Genomic DNA, 17695 nt, shown 5'->3' on the forward strand with positions numbered 1-17695 from the left:
GTTGTTTTTTGTTTGCATTGCTAATGCATTAGTTTTATTTTGTTTGAGGTCGTGTTTTCTTTATCTCCAATTAAGAATTGTATTTTTATTCTCTTTGCTACATTGTTTATGTGGATTGTCTATGTTTCATGTTTTCATGTAAAGATCAATTTTCCTGTTATTGACGTGTCGGTATTTTTTACTGACATTTAGATAGATGTGTTGTAACTAAGGTAAATAGAGCACTTCAGTGCGCGATTTCCTCATGACAAACTTTCCATCCCAATTTCTCAATTCCATGCAATAAGCAGATCAAAAGAAACCCTATGGAATGGCACGTTCATGCGAAGATAAAAAAAACTCCTATTACATATGTAAAACATGCTTTCGTACAAACGAATTTTGACATTTCGTGAATGAGGTTCACATAGAATCACACGACACTACTAGTGTCTTCACATGGCTAACATGGAGGGAATTGTAAAATCACGACCACAAATGTAAACAATATAACCAAATACTGCAAAAACAATACCACCAAGTCCTTTTGTTATCATTGATCATAAGAGATTATGAGAGAATAAATTAAAAATAGTATTATCTTTAAGCTACAGTTAAAAGTGGAGGATCCAGAAATTCCGATGAGTGGACCCATTGATAAGCTTAAAAACGAGAGACACTAACTGGCTAAAGGAACTGACTGGTTCAAACAATTTTTATGACGCTGACTTTCAAAAACTCAACTAGACCCATCAAACCAGATGTTCCTGTGATATTCATCCTTTTTTTTGTAACCTAATAGAGCTTTTAGAATACGGGGTACGGCCGACCTTGAACGCGGCTATAAGGGCTGAAGTAACAATGATACATGTCATAGATTCTTACGGTATAAAGCGATCAGTTAAAATCAACACACAGACAGACAAACAGACCGATAGACGGTCATATGAATACCATTAAAGACGGGTGTACAAATTAAATACACAGAAAAAAAATTATGAAAAAAAACAAAACAAACAAAAAACAAAACAAAACTATGTATATTAATTTGCCGTAAAAGAAAACCTCACCTAATGTAATCGTAATGGCGGTTCCATGTCATGCCTTAGTTTGGCGAAAGAACGCGGACTTTTTGTTACGTACTAGACTTAAGAATGGATTTGACCCCTGTGTCATAATTTTCCTTTCCTCATAAATCTAATCTTGACGTGAAATAATTTATAAGCAAACCAATGGGTTATTTCACCAAAAAAAAAACAGATGACGCTTACTGTCCGTTGCACCTTATGTATGAGTCCGGGTTGTTCACCCACTTTTGTCTTGTACGTTTCATTTTGGACATTTCATGTTCTTTGCTGTATGTGTCAATATTCCCTATGTACTCGTTGATTTATATTATTTTGATTACCGTTAGGATTGTGATTTCCTTGATTTACCTTTCTATATTCAACTTATCAAAACATACAAGTTTAAGTGTTTGTAAGAATCGTGCAAAGTAGAAAAAAAATCAGAAACATGCATGTCAAAACCCCAGCGATCAATCAATATGATTTTACTCAAGAATGCTTGTTTTATTTGAAAGACCATTATCTGATTTCTGGATTTGCTCAGAAATATTTAAAAAAAGAATGTTTGAAAAATGAGGTTTTTGACAGAGTTAGCTGCTTTTGAAATGTGCATTTTCAGTTCATTTTAAAGAAATTGTAACTCAATAGTAACCCCATATTGTATGGCAAATCTTGTCCTTTTGCCTTGATTCTGATCGTACAAATAGTCAAATTAAAGTTTCAAAATTGTGGGTATTTCCATACCATGTTTCTTTTAATGCATATAAATAATTAATGGTGATTAAGGGTTATTTTGATTTCTATGACACACTTTAGTAGAATTTTGAATAGGAAAGTCCCCCTATTATACAAATTTCCAGATACGATCGGAAAGTAGGAACTGGGTATATTATATATCAGTAACTAGTTATATATATGTTTCTATGGTTACAAATTACTACTGCCTGATAATTCCATATTTTAAAGCTTGACCACGCGTTTAGACTATTTAATGATAAAGCAACAATATCGGAAAAAAAAAGAAAGCACCAGTGCTGATTCAGCCATTATAACAGATGTTGTAAGCAGAATGATTACTGATGACAGATAGCAAAGAATAATTGTTACGCTAAATACAACTAAAGTTTTTGTTGTCGTTCGCTAGATAGTATTTGCCACAGACGTTATTTGGAGACGGCCGCTATGAAAGTATATAGAGTAAAACTTTAAATAATATATATTTTATTCATCAGTTGACAGATTTTAATTTCCCCGATTTGGGGGACTGCCTGATGTACATCGGCAATGGGCATCAATACAGTGTACGTCTTGCCCATGATGACACATATCATGATGGCAATCGGAGAGCTGGGAACAACCTGGAATTGATGAAAAAAAAATTAGTGCAGTTTAAATTTTTTTTTAGTATTAAAAAAGAAATTAAAAAAAAAATTAGTGCAGTTTAAACGTTTTCTTAAAAATACATCTTGTTTAACCCACATTTCCAATAAGACAAAGATAAAACCCAACAAGAGGGTTCACCCGATAACACATGCATCTTATTTATATCTTCTGAATCGAGAGCTTGAAAACAGAGATCGATTCATCATTTAAGTGATTGAAAATTGATAATATTTTTCTCGGAAAATACACAACGGACCAGTAATATATTGCATAGATGTTGAAAACAATTCGATAATTTGGAAACCATAAAAATAATTTCAAAGGTAGGTAATTTTATATCCAAAAATATGACTTTATTTGAACATACACGTTAAAGACTTACTGTTTCCAGTATTTAAGGTGCAATCACACTGGTGATTGATACAGTGAATTTCATGACCACTTGCACATGACGTCACATGATGCTGTCGACAATCATGATCGTTTTGGCATGGTTCAGCTAAAACAGCTTCGATTGGAGAAAAATTGTCAGAGGACATTAACATGATTAATATATGGAAATTGGCTGAGTTCAGACCATATGATTTACATAAAATTTAAGGTTTAAGGCCAAAACAAAACAAAAACAAAAAAAAAACACTCATTTGGAAATATTTCTAAATTAACCGAGTTCATCTTTCCAGGATGATGCTACGACGTCTTTTCGGGTATCTTAATTCAGTATTTATTTCCAAATTTACAAATATTAACGAATATTTACGTAAACTTACCGGTAAAGAATGCAACGAACACAATTACAGAGACTTTCATTGTATTTCGAAATTATTTCTTTATTGTAATGTCTTAACCTCCGTCTTTTATACTCATAGTGTATGTAGCTATGACACAATTTAACGTATCGTGATCGAACATGACAACATGCGTTGTGACGCAAATCACTGTGAAGTCAAAATCTAGTGACAGGTATGATTGTACATACAAATTTATGAAATTAAGTACCGATGCAAATAAGGATCAGGAAAATCCTATAGTTGCGGTGTTGCACCAACATGTTTCGTTTGAACTTACATAAATAAAATCAATACAAACCCAAAACTCACAGTCAAGTGCAGATCGATAAATACACAAAGAAGGATTCTATCATTTTTGCATACAGACCTGCAATTTTAGAGTAATTGTTCCATCTTAAATCGAAGAACGATGACTGTTTCAAAGTGCAAATTTATTACAATCTATATAAATTTTCCCTCATATGTCAGTGTATAAGCAATGAACCAATTTTGAACAAAATAATAAGATGTCTCCCTTTTTTAAAGAATTGTTATGTATTCCATGTATTTTTTTTCTAATTAACCATTACAGATCATCAAAAACCAACATTAAACTGTGCGAAATGACGCATTTGTGATATAAAATGGTTGAAAATGACTAATCAAGGGAATCAAGGTTATAACGGTAATCAAAAGAGTGTAATCCAGTGACAAAGACCAGACATGGAAAACAGACATAAACAACAAATATTATAAAGTAACTAAAATTATACATACAGAAACAAATGAGCAACTTGGACTCCATTAAAAAGTGGGAGCATGGACCAGGTGCATCAGTAGGAAAAGCGTCCTCAGCTTTTCAAGAAACACCAGCCGAGTTGTTCATAAAAAGTCAAGTCCGATGTAGACAACGAGGAACGGAAAACTATGAGCAGTTAAATAAGTCAGTTTTCATGGTGCAGAAAGGCTGACTTCACAGTGTCTGTAGTGTCTCTGTTCTCAGAAATTCCAGCATTTTGTAAACATCTTCCTCTGCATATTTGGAATATTATTTGGAATTATTTTTTGAAATATGAGGAATCTCTACCAAGAACTATATATTTGTATCTAGGTGTACCATCTTTTTTGGAAAAAAAGCAACGATGTGTAATGTATTAAAGTTGGAATCTTAACTGAGTTTGGAGAATAGAAGTATACAATGTTGAAAAGCCATAGGTTTTAATACTACTATATTCAGATAATAGACATGAACTGATCGTCTCCAAAACATCTTTCGAATTTTTCAGGATCCACATTGAATAAATACCACTACGGGAGTAACAAGTGTTGTGGTAGGACTGCAGACCCTATTTGATAGTTGTGAGTATAGAAGTTAAAGGTTTTGAAAGTGTTTTTGGTGGTACATTTTGCAGATCCAGCAATGAAACTTTGTTTGTATGGATTTTTGTGGAGTTTAGGAATCTAGTACATAGACGATAAATCAAAATCATCGTCCTTGGTAGAGAGACCAAAAGAGAATAGCACATATTTATGGTTTCCCACAATCTCTTCTTTGTAGAGTGTGGTAGAAGTATAAGTCTTATCACTGCTATTATTTTCTACGTCTATCTCTGATAATAATCATTGGATGTAAAACGTTTTGCAGAAAAAAAAACAATGTTGTTTTGGGCTTTGTCTGTTGGTACGACACCATGTTTGTCATCTATAGTAGACAATGTCTTTACTACATCGGAGTCTCTGAAAATTGATGTAGCCTTGGCACTCATTGACCTACTTAAAACCTGCATTCGTTTCAAAATTGAAGACCTCACAGCCTTACCCACTCTGAGAGGGAATCAATGTCTTCTTGTTATCGTTTTATCCATTTTCTTGTATAGTGCTCCACGGCATCCATAAGAACTTTAAATTTATAATTCCAATTTATGGACGGTGGTACTTTGGGCTTTATGAAAATGATATTACGCAGAGATTCGTTTTCGATGAAGTGAAAATCTCCCGTAACGACGTGACAAGAAGGACCATACTTGAACGGAGGGTTTTTGTCAAGAACAGTCAGGTGATTTAGCCTTGAAGTCCTCAATCCTGAAGTTCTGCTTATAATTGAAAAAAAGTTGTCATGTCCAACTAACTGCCTGATTTTTACATGAACAGTCTTAAATCGATACACTACAGAAAAAACAGAGATAACGTTTTATTACATTGTTTCACCATCTGTCCAATGCATTCCTACAGAAGCAATTAAGGAACGATCCTGTGAAATGACTGTTACCAGTTTTACTCACTTTACATTTGATAGATGCCGCTGGCGAACCATGGCGTTTTACCTTTTGGAAAAAAATTGGTGTCACCCCCATTTTTTTTGGTATTTACTTCTTTTTTCGATGTCATGCTTTCTTATAAACATATAAACACTTTTATTTTCTTTGCTATATTGTGTATGTAGATCGGATTCTATATTCTGCCTTCTCGATTTGGTAATATATTTTTTTTGTAAAGGAGTCATGTGACCGGCGCATCGGTATTTTTGCCAATAAGTTGAGAGTATGTTGTGTGAATACAATACTTGAGAAAGCGAAATGCCCAATTTTGCGATCCATGAACCATGTACATGCATAATTCCGACTGATTACCATAGAATGAGACAATTATGTAAAGATACATTTGACCTGTTTAACCGTTGCAGTTAATCGAAGACATTCAACTTTGAAAAAGGACGCATTTGTGACATGAAGTGGATAAAAATAAAATTGTTTTGAAAACCTAATTTGTCATGTGCAATTAACTGCCTGATCTTTACATGGTCAGCCTCTCAAATCGATACACTACAGAAACCAAGACGTTACATGTTTTTCATGAATTTTCACCATCTGCCGGATACCTTCTGACGATACAATTAAGGTACGATCCTGTGAAATGACTCTAACCAGTTTTAATCACTTAAAACCTGATAGATGCCACTGGCAGAGCATGGCGGTTTTAACCTTCCGTAAAACCTTGTGTTACCTCCATTTCGTATAGGACTAACTTTATTTGGGTGTCGTGTTTTCTGATACGTGCTTGTATTTTATTTCATTTTCTACTTTGTATATGTAGGTCGTTTATATTTCCTGCCTTCTCCTTTGGTAGAGTATTTTGTGTGTAGGTGAAATGTCATGTCACCGACGTGTCGCTATTTTTTTGCCAATAAGTAGAGAGTAATTTAAGTAAATAGAGTACTTAAGAAAACGAAATGCCCAATTTTTGCGACCCATGAACCATGTACATATATAGTTTTAACAGATTACCATAGAATGAGACATTTATGAAAGATAAACCTGGCCTGTGAAAACTATTTCTGCATTTTGACATTTCGTGAATGTGGTTGACATAGAATCACGTCACATATTATGTATATCTACTGTGGTCTTCACATAGCTAACACCGAGGGAATTGTAAAGTCATGACTTAAAATGCAAACATTTATAAAAAAGGAAATGCCTTTTTATCATATATTGCAAAACCAAATTTCGTAGTGTTTTTACTCTCAGTTATCAAAGGGAAATATAAAAAATGAAATTTAAACTTTGAAGACAAAAAATATATATATAAAAAAAATAATACAAAAAAAAGCAAAACAAATAAAAAATAACATAAAAATTAACATATATAAATTGATGATCCAGGAATTTTAAGAATTTTACATGATGATTTGCTGAAAGGGGCGGGGGCACTATCTTAAGGAAAGTGCGGGGCTCCAGTGATTTTCATTTTTTTTTAAAAAGCAACAAAAATTTTGACAATAAGGGATGTCAAAGAATGTAAGAAACAGTTGTTATTTTTTTCATGCAAGATTATGTCAAAATGAAATTACTTCCATCAAAACACTTTCTAACTTGGTAAACATGACAATGACAAAATAAAAAATAAAATAAAATAAAATAAAATAAAAAAATAAAAAAAATAAAAAAAAGAGACTTTAGATACATTTTATTTGTAGCCTGAATCGATTACCTATATAGCTAGTTTTATAATATACATTACATTTCTTGTAAAAATAATAACTCCAACATGGGCGAAAAAATTTACACCAAAATCGACCATAGATAGATGCTGTTATGTTGAACACTTTTATCCATGTCAGACTTTAGTTAAATTAATGGTTTGGAAATATATACAAAAAAAAAACTGTCTGACCAATATGTTCTATATTTAGTAAAGGTGGCTATGTTTTTCGTCAGATCTAAATTCGATAAATACCTTAAGAACAAGCATGCTAAGTTTCATGCAAATTCATACAGTAGTTTGAGAGAAAAAGAGGTTTGAAAAATTGTTGACAACGACGACGATAGACGGAAATTGATGGCTAAAGCTCATATGACCTACAACCAGGTCAAAAAGGGAACAATAATCTATTAAATAAGCTTTTAGCGAGTTTATAAGTAGTGTAGTGAAATTAGAAGAAGCGTCTTCGATAAAGTTTTCCATTTAGATAACACCGAAAAATAGGAAAATATCTCACTTGTTAGAACGCTTAAAGATCGATTAAGAAAAGTACTATTTCACAAAATCCATGCACACCACGAGACTATCAAATTTAAGGTTTAAAGAGACAGAGATACATGAAAAAAGATTTCTTTAGTTATATGTCTATATGTTCACACCAACAGAATACGATCAATGACGGGGTGCCAAAAAAATAACAAACACCCACAAAGAAAACAAATATAAACAACAACAAAGAAAACCAAAACAAACAAAATGAAACAAAATTTAACTTTCAAAGAATATCTTATGTAATCAAATTGTAATGTAATTGTCCTGGAATTTTCATATCGAATTAAAACAAGCAATCCTTCGTTTTAACTGCGTTAGATTTATTACAACTATGCGTCTAGTACGGGTTTACGTTGCTACAAGATTAAAATCATAACTACAAAACTCACGGTCGATCGTCAGCATGAGCTAGTGGGTCATCATGGTGTCTCCATCGACACCAAGAGACCCGGATTGTTCACCGTCTAGTCATATTCTCTATCTTTCCAACCTCTACATTCAAGAATACAGTCCCCGCTCTCCCTTAAGGTATTAACTGTTTGTTCCATAATACACAATTTACGATTATTTACGAAAACTTACCGGTAAGGAATGCAAAGAACACAATCACGAAGCTTTTTATTGTGTCTTTATGGTTTTAAGAATATTTCTTTACTTCAATTTCTCAATCTTCGTAAAAATCTCGAGACAACGTAAATCTAACTACCTTTGAAAGCATTAGTACCGGTCGGTATATAAATCGGCATGGACAGAAATAGTGAAACATTAAAATTGTATTGCTGAAATTCCATAACTAAATTATCAGAACAATTTCGATACATAGTATACAGACTGATGACGAAGAAGAAAAAATAAATCCGTAACTAATTCGGAAAGTGATAATGCAAAACGTTTCCAATTTTTCACCAGCACATTTACGCAGCATATATATTTTTGTGTCCAGGGATAGTCTAGATTAATTAAATCGATACACTGTAGGAACACAAACATCACGTATATTTTGTTGTTTATCACATCATACTAACTATACATGAATATAAATTCAAGATACGATCATATGAAAATTACGAATAGATTTTCCCAGGCACAGATCCTTATATTTTGAAAGGGGATTCAATTGGTCAAATACGACCAACTTTTAAATGAAATTAACCAGACATGGAAAACAGACATACACAACAAAGACTACAAAGTAAATAAAATCATACATACAAAGTAACAAAAGCAAATGAGCAACTCAGACTCCACTAAAAACTTGGAGCATGGACCTAGTGCACCGGTAGGGTAAGCGTCTTCTGCTTTTCTGGAAACACCCACCGAGTTGCTCATAAAAATCAAGTCCGGGTGGACATACGAGGAAAGGAAAACCATGAATCGTTGAATAAATCAGTTTTCATGGTGCAGATGGATACATTATAACGGTTCATGATGACGACCATAGAACTTCTGTAGTGATGACTTAAATCTTGTAGCAACATAACCCTGTTCCAGTAGCCTATTTGTTAAAGTTTCAACGCGATACAAAAAGTCTGCATAGTTTCGGCAAACTCTGGCATAACGTATGAGTTGTGATATGAACAGTCCATACGCAGGTGCTGAAGTGATGTTGCCGCAGATGAAAGGAAAGTTGACAATTCTGAATGAAAAGTAATCACGTTTGTCGTAAAGTTTGGTCAATAGTTTTCCTTTACCTTCGATTTCTAAGTGTAGGTAAAGATATGAGGCTGACCTTACAGTATCTGTAGTATCCTTTATCTCAAGGTCTGTGGAGTAGATGAGATGTATCAAATCCCCAAAATTAGGATTATTTATATATCGCCCCTGATATTTACGACACCTGACTTAAATAAGGTTTAAAAATTCTGGTCAAGCATCTTTATGTGATGCTATAAAATGTAAGCTTTGAAAACAAATCTAAATTACAATATTCGATATTAAAATAATCATTTTCTTATCTTAACAGTTTGTTAGCAATTAATGTCAGCAAAAGATATGAGAAACATATGTTGTTTTTTTATGCAAGCAAATGGATGATAGTACACGCATTAGAAATTGAATTGTTGAATTCGTACGAGAAATTAATTCTATAAACCGTAGAACCGAAACAGATCAAGAAACATATAATGGAGAGGTGTCCAGGCTATAATTCGTCGAAAACGAATCACAAGGATCAGCTTAATAAGCAATTCAATTTAAAATCCTATTTTACCAGGTTACAAGTGGGGATAAAAAAAGGACCTTCATCAATTTTTTTTGGATCTTATTTTTAAGTCAAACATTTTATCCCAGGGACGTAAGATACAAAAACGCCTTCTTCTCATGTTATTATACAATGCTTTTTCGGGGGATTGGTGGATTGTACTTGAATCATGTCTCTTAAAAAAGGGGTAAATAGTAGATGTTAAAAGGACCAAAACTTTCGTCTGAATACGGTAGTTACTATTGTATTAAAATAAATCATATCTGACATTTTACTGATGAAATCGCTTTTCTGGTTCGACCTGCAGCAATAAAACAATTTGTATTTTTATTTCTGAATCGCACATTCTACATTGTTATTCGTGGGACTTCTTTGTTTGTCGAGGACCTATATTAATTCTCACCAGCTTTTCGCTGTGATCGATATCGCTAGTGGAGTGTGACATTTTTACCCTTTACGGGGAACATATGTTCACCTCTAGTTTTTGTTGAGTTTGTTTTGCTAATGCATGAATGTTTTCTTTATCTCCAGTTAAGAATTGTATTTTTATTCTTTTCGCTACATTGTATATGTGGATTGTCTTTGTTTCCTGTTTTCATGTAATGATCAATTTTCCTGTTATTGACTTGTCGGTATTTTTTACTGACATTTAGATATATGTATTTTCATTAAGTTAATTAGAGCACTAGGGTGCTCGATTTCCTCATGAAAAACTGCTTAAATTCTCAATTCCATGCACTATGCACAGGTATATTTCTTCATTAAAAGAAACTCCATGGAAGGGCACGTTTGTGCAAAGATACAAATTCCTGTTACAAATGTAAAACATACTTAAGAACAAACGAATTTAGATATTTCGTGAATGAGGTTCACATAGAATCACACGACAGTACCAGTGTCTTCACATGGCTAACACGGAGGGAATTGTAAAATCACGACCAAAAATGTAAACAATATAACCAAGTACTGCAAAAACAATACCGCCAAGTCCTTTTGTTATCATTTATCATAAGGAACTATGAGAGATTAAAGTCAAAATAGTATAATCTTTAAGCTACAGTTAACAGTGGAGCATCTAGGAAATCCGATGAGTGGACCCATTGATAAGCCTAAAGACGAGGGACACTAAATGGCTAAAGGAACTAACTTGTCTAAACAATTATCTTGACTCTGACTCCATAAAACTCTAAGGACACATCGAATGGCCGAAATAATGGGGTGTTCCTGTAATTTTCCTCTTTCTTTTTCAAAACCAAGTAGAGCTTCGAGAATAAGATGTATGATCGACTTTGGAAGCGGCTATGCATAAGAAACTGATGGAACAAGTAGAGTAGTTTTTTTTTAATACGTTTTTTTTTTTTTTGTGAATACAAATATGTCATAGAAAAATGACACACTCCTGTTTAAGCACAGCAAGTACAACTCATCTTGTTCTTAAAAGAGATTTTTCTTTATTTTCTATAATTTCTTATAAACCGATTTGGCCAAAATAATAAAATATTTTCTTTTCTGTTAAATGTGCCCCTTTTACATTTTGTCAAATATATATGAATATGTTTGTTATTGATATTTAAAAAAAGAATATATTCAAATGAAATCACTTTCTTTAAAAATTAATCAACACTTATTATTATCAACGAAGGACAAAAAGTGTTTTATTGTGTTTTTTTTTCTACAATTAAAAGCAATTAAAAAAAAATGTGTTCTTGTAACATTGCATGCCATCTGAAAAACACCTCTTTTCATATAATGATTTTGTTAAAAACTTCTGAAACGAAAACCTTTAAACTATACAAACACTGAGTTAATCAATGTATCGACGCTTGTGTGAATTTTGAAGCACTATAGATAAGATCTTTGTTTTTAGATGAGACTCAATATTCGACGAAATACCCCCTTTCGAAATGCTTTAAGATTGATGAAGGAAAAGATTTTTAACAAAATCTATACACACTCTGAGACTGTCATATATATATATAAGGATTGAAGTTACGAATTGAATGTTTCGTGTCAGAGGTTCTTAGATTATAAATCAGTCAGTTAACATTAACGGAAAGACATAAAAAACAGATCAATAGACAGTCGTATGAATACGATTTAAGACGGGTGTACAAAATAAACAAGCAAAAACAACAAATAAAACAAACAAACAAACAAAATTTTAAAAAAGAAAAAACAAAAAAAAAAAAACAAAACAAAACAAAACAAAAACAAATACAAAAACAAATACAAAACAAAACTATGATTTTAATTTTCCTCGATAGAAAATCTCACCTAATTTTAATGTTATCGTAATGGGGTTTTCAAGTCATGCCTTAGTTTGGCGAAAGAACGTTGATTTTTTGTAACGTGCTATACTTATACAACAGAGTAATGTTGTTAAAAGAACAAAGTCATCACTACAAAAGTTTTATTAGTAAACTTGAACTGGTGCAGTTTTAAGCACCATGAAAATCTATTCGACCCATATGTCATAATTTTACTTTCCTCATTCATCTAATCTTGACGTGAAATAATTTATAAGCAAATCGACGAATTTTTCCAGGAAAGTAGAGGACGCTTACTGTCCACCTATTGTATGCTTGCAATTTAGAGGGGTCAGGGTTGTTCATTTACTTTTGTCTTATATGCTTCATTTGGATATTTCATGTTCTTTGTTGTTTGTGTCTATATTCCCTATGTACTCGTTTTCATTGAGTTACATTCTTTTGAATACCATTCGGATTGTGATTTTTTTTATTTACCTTTTTATATTCAACTAACAGAACATAATTGTTTTTCTCGTTCAATATTATACGACCAATACTTCTTAAGTGTAAGTGTTTGTAAGAATCAGGCAAAATTAGAAAAAAAAATCAGAAACATGCATGTCAACGCCCCACCTCCCCCTGGCGATCAGTCAATATGATTCTATTCAAGGATGTTTTTTTTTTATTTGAAAAAAACCATTATCTGATCCCTATATCACTGGTATGCTCAGAAATATTTCAATAGAATGTTTGAAAAATGAGGTTTATGACAGAGTTATCTGCTCTTGAAATGTGCATTTTCAGTACATTTCAAAGAAAGTGTTACTCAATGCGCCATTATAGTATGAAAAATCTTGTCCTTTTGCTTTGATTCTGATGGTGCAAATAGTCAAATTAAAGTTTCAAAATTGTGGATTTTTCCATACCATGTTTCACCGACTGTATGATTCATTTAAATATTTGCACTCAAATAAGTAATGGTGATTAAGGGTTATTTTTATTTCTATTACCATCCGTAATATCAGTTTGAATAGGAAAGCCTTCCCCTTGTCTACAAATGTTTAGATACGATCTGAAAGTAGCGAACTGGATACATTATATATTAGTAACAAATTATAGATATATTTCATTGTTACAAATTACTACTGCCTAATAATTCCATATTTTCTGACAGTCTTTGTGAATGTACTCAAATTTTCAGTTCGAACTTTTATAAATTTAAAGCTTGACCACGCGTTTAGACTATTGAATAATAAAGCAACAATTTCGGAAAAGTAAGTTTAAAAAGCATGCACCAGTGCTGATTCAGCCATTATAACAGAGGTTCAAAGCAGAATGATTACTGCTGACGGTTAGCAAAGAACAATTGCTACGGTAAATACAACTATTTTTTTTTGTCGTTCGGTAGTTGGTATTTGCCACAGACGTTATTTGGAGACGGCTGCTATGAAAGTATATAGAGTAAAACTTTAAATAATACATGTTTTATTCATCAGTTGCCAGATTTTAATTCCCCCGATTTGGGGGACCGCCTGATGTACATCGGCAATGGGCATCAATACAGTGTACTTCTTGCCCAGGATGACACATATCATGATGGCAAACGGAGAGCTTGGAACTACCTGGAATTGATAATTAAAAAAAACAGTGCAGTTTAAAAGTTTTTTTTTTTTAGAAAAAATTAAACTTGTGTTTAACCCTCATATCTGAAATGGAACCCCTTTGACAAACGTGGCAACATTCGATGATATTTGAATGAATGGAACAAACATCTTTAGATACAAATAATTCATTAGAAGCATTTAAATTCATGTCTTATTTCGTCAATATATCATTCCTAATTTTTAAGAAACTATTAAAACAATACTCAAAATACAAAAGACAATTTGTATTTTTGTAAATAGATTGAATTAATTGCACGATAATTTTAAAATCCTACCAAAAAATTGCCAAACCTTTGAAAAATAGTTTTAAGGTTTCTGTTTATATAGAAAAAAAAGGCTTTAATAAAAGTTCTATAGAAAACAAGGATTTGATTATGTCTATGGAGGAACACAGTTCTTACAAATCTTTGGAACTTTTGTATTCGGCATTTTACATCAATCTCGTGTAACTGGCACTGATTTCATTCTTTTTTCAAATGAAAGCTTTAAAGGCTTTGGTGAAATTGAATATGATACAAACATATCACTGATTTCAAGAATTATATCCCTTACCCTAGGTCTACCTCCTTTAATAATCCTTAGTTACCGTTCGGGTTTCACGTAAACAACCAATAAGACAACACGAACAAGCGGGTTCACCCGATAATATTTGAATGTAATTTATATTTTATGAATCGAAAATGACGATTCACATGGTTAAAACGTTCCGAGAGCTAGAAATCAGATATCGATCGATCATTTAAGTGAATTAGAACTGATAACATTTTTTCTCGGAAAATACACAACGGACCAGTAATATCTTGCATAGATGTTTAAAACAGTTCGATAAATTGGGAACCGTAAAAATAATTTCAAAGATAGGAAATCGTATTTAAAAATGTACGATTATTGGAACATACACGTTATAGACTTACTGTTTCCAGTATTTAAGGTGCAATCACACTGGTGATTGATACAGTGAATTTCATGACCACGATGTCACATGATGCTGTCGACAATCGTCATCGTTTTGGCATGGTTCAGCTAAAACAGCTTCAATGGAAAGAAAATTGTCAGGGAACATCAAAAAATGTATGAGAACATGTATTCAGACCTAAAAAAACACACACACACATACTTATTTCGAAATATTTTCTAATTATGTTATTTTTTCCGGGGTGATGCCCCCATACACACTTTGGGTGTTTTTCTTCGTTATTTGATTTACCTTATTTGCAAATATTCACGAACATTTACGTAAACTTACCGGTAAAGAATGCTACTAACACAATTACAAAGACTTTCATTGTGTCTTAATGGTTTCGAAAACATTTTTTTACTGCAAAATCTAAACCTCCGCCTTTTATACTCATAGTATATGTAGCTGCAGCACGATCTCACGATCAAACATGGAAAGGATTGCGTTGTGACGCAAATCAATGTGGCAAGTATGATTGTACGTACAAATTAAACTACTTCTGAGATTAAGTACCGATCCATGTAAGGATCAGGAAAGTCCTACAGATGTGGTAAATTCTAATCTTTCAGGGGAATAGTCAGAAGAGCTGGTTCTAGGACAGTTCTAAAAGTGTCATAAAACAGTTCTAGGGCCAGCACTTCTGACAATTCTGCCACTAGAGCCAGCTCTTCTGACAGTTCTAACAGAGCCGGCTCGACGAAAACAGTTTTACTAGTAGAGCTGGCTCTGTTAAAACTATTGGAAGAACTTGGTCTAGAACTGTCCGAGAACTGTTCTAAATCTATCACAGAACTGTTCTAGGACAGTTTTGTGAGAGGTTAGAACTGATCTCTTCTGTAAAGTAGCAAAGATGCACCAACAAGTTTTTTTTCGGAACTTTACTACATTAATAAAATAAATACAAACCAAAAATAAACAAGGAAGTGCCGATCGAGTATTGCAATGAAAGGTCTCATCGTTTCTGCATGCAGACCTGTATTTTTGTTATAGATCTTTCCCTTTTAAATCGACCAACCCAAGAACGATAACTCTTGCAAAGTTCTAATTGATTGCAATCTATAAACATATTTCCTCGTGTTTTGTTTGACACTTTATATGCAATTAATGACAGCAATTAATATAAGATAAGCGTTTCTTCTACTGTCAGACAAGATATTTTTAGTATTTGTGTTATATCGATGTTATTCTTAGGCCGAATTTCCTCTGACCCTGCAGCCCCCTCTGTTTTATTTGGATAATTGAGACAGAATGGAGTTAGGAAATGCAGCGGTACCGCGGAGTACCGCCCTTCAACTGCTTTTGACCAGTTTTAAGGTGATGTCATACCTACATAGTTCGATTACGGAATCAGTTTCCGTATGCTATACCATATTTACTCCCAAAATATTGTTTTTATTGAAGTTTTGTTATTTTTTTACGAATGACCCTGCTTTGTCGACATTTTGAATCGTAATATTTGTGAAGTGTCGCGAGACGAGATTAGGCGGAGCACCACGTACTTCTCTATATTTTTATTGAAAGAAAAACCATAGAATGAAAAGTGTATATCATAATGAACATTTGTTGACTGTCCAAATATACCGTCCGATTTTGACACTACGTGAATGAGGTTCATATAGAATTACGTCGCACTACAAGTGTTGTATTCACATTGCTTACACGATGTTAACTATAAAAGCATGATAAAAAGCCACATATTTGTAAAAGTGCTGAATTGTTGTGTATATCTTGGTCCTTTTGTTGTATATGACCGGAGAGAAAAAGGAAACAAAATCAAGGAGCAAGATCCTTTTTTAACAGATATCATTCGTTGATTCATAAATTTCGAAAAAAAAGAGGTCGTCTTACTGGTCTTAAAAGGATACTGAATCAACTAAAAGTTTGGCCGTAAGGTGTAGGGGCGGACCATCGCATTGTCGGATGCGCCTATGGATATGAAGCAATAACGGATGTTATAAGTAAGATATTTTATGCAATTGTCAAGTTAGTTCTTTACTAAATGCATTCCAGCGAAGACTCATGGAAAATGGAATATATGGGTCAAAAGCCTACATATTTATTTTTTATATTTTGTTTTAAAAAGTTATTACGTGAAGTAAATATTTATCAACATGTGTTTTTTATATTACCCTCGGTATGACCGATATGAGTTATTATTCATATATAATGTGTCGTTGAATTCGAAATCAAGGGAGATAACTACTACAATAACACTTAAGGAGGTAGACCTAGGGTAAGGGACATAACTCATGGAATCAATGATATGTTTGTGTCGCATTCAATCTCACTAAAGTCTTTCAAGCTTTCATTTGAAACAGAATGAAATCAGTTCAAGTTACTTTGATGCATACATGAGATTGTTGAAAAATAGTGAATAGAAACGTTCAAATGATTTTTAAGAGTTGTGTCCCTTATCCCAGGTCTACCTCCATAAATCTGATTTTTTCATCATGTATATGATAATAATCAATATAACTCCGTAGACAGTAAAACCTGTAACTAATGACCAAAAAATAATAATCCAATAATTGTTTTCCATTGTTTACACCGATTAAGATAGATCCTTTCGACTTAGCCATGGGGCAGTCGACGAGCATGCTTAGTATACACTTCTTTTGTTCCATCCTTCAAGCCCTTACCTTGTAGGGGGTCAATCTATTGTTTCTTCATTTACCTAAAATTCGCACTTGATTTACACTATTTTCCAATTCATTGGAGGGGTCATACCCTCGGGCCCTTGGATAGTTATCAACCTTCGAGAATTTTCTAAAACCGGAATAATTGCCGAGATTTTTGCGACATCTTTTATTATATCGCAACAGAGCTGAACTTAAATCCAATTTCACTGCAACGCTTTCTCAATGACATTTCCTTTCAAGATATATGTGTCCC

General features: G+C 33.0%; 1 long non-coding RNA gene across 1 annotated transcript; it reads right to left on the reverse strand.

The window, feature by feature from the left end:
* Positions 1-13676: 13676 nt before the first annotated feature.
* Positions 13677-15275, reverse strand: LOC148598234 (uncharacterized). Its single transcript, XR_015918377.1, has 3 exons — positions 15092-15275; positions 14760-14877; positions 13677-13803 (listed from the first exon to the last, which is right to left on the reverse strand). It is a non-coding gene; the product is annotated as an uncharacterized LOC148598234 (long non-coding RNA).
* Between the last annotated feature and the right edge of the window lie 2420 nt (positions 15276-17695).

The sequence above is a fragment of the Perna viridis genome, chromosome 14, assembly GCF_037379345.1.
Source record: "Perna viridis isolate PV_CMFRI_1.1 ecotype Kerala chromosome 14, ASM3737934v1, whole genome shotgun sequence".
Lineage (NCBI taxonomy): Eukaryota > Metazoa > Mollusca > Bivalvia > Mytilida > Mytilidae > Perna > Perna viridis.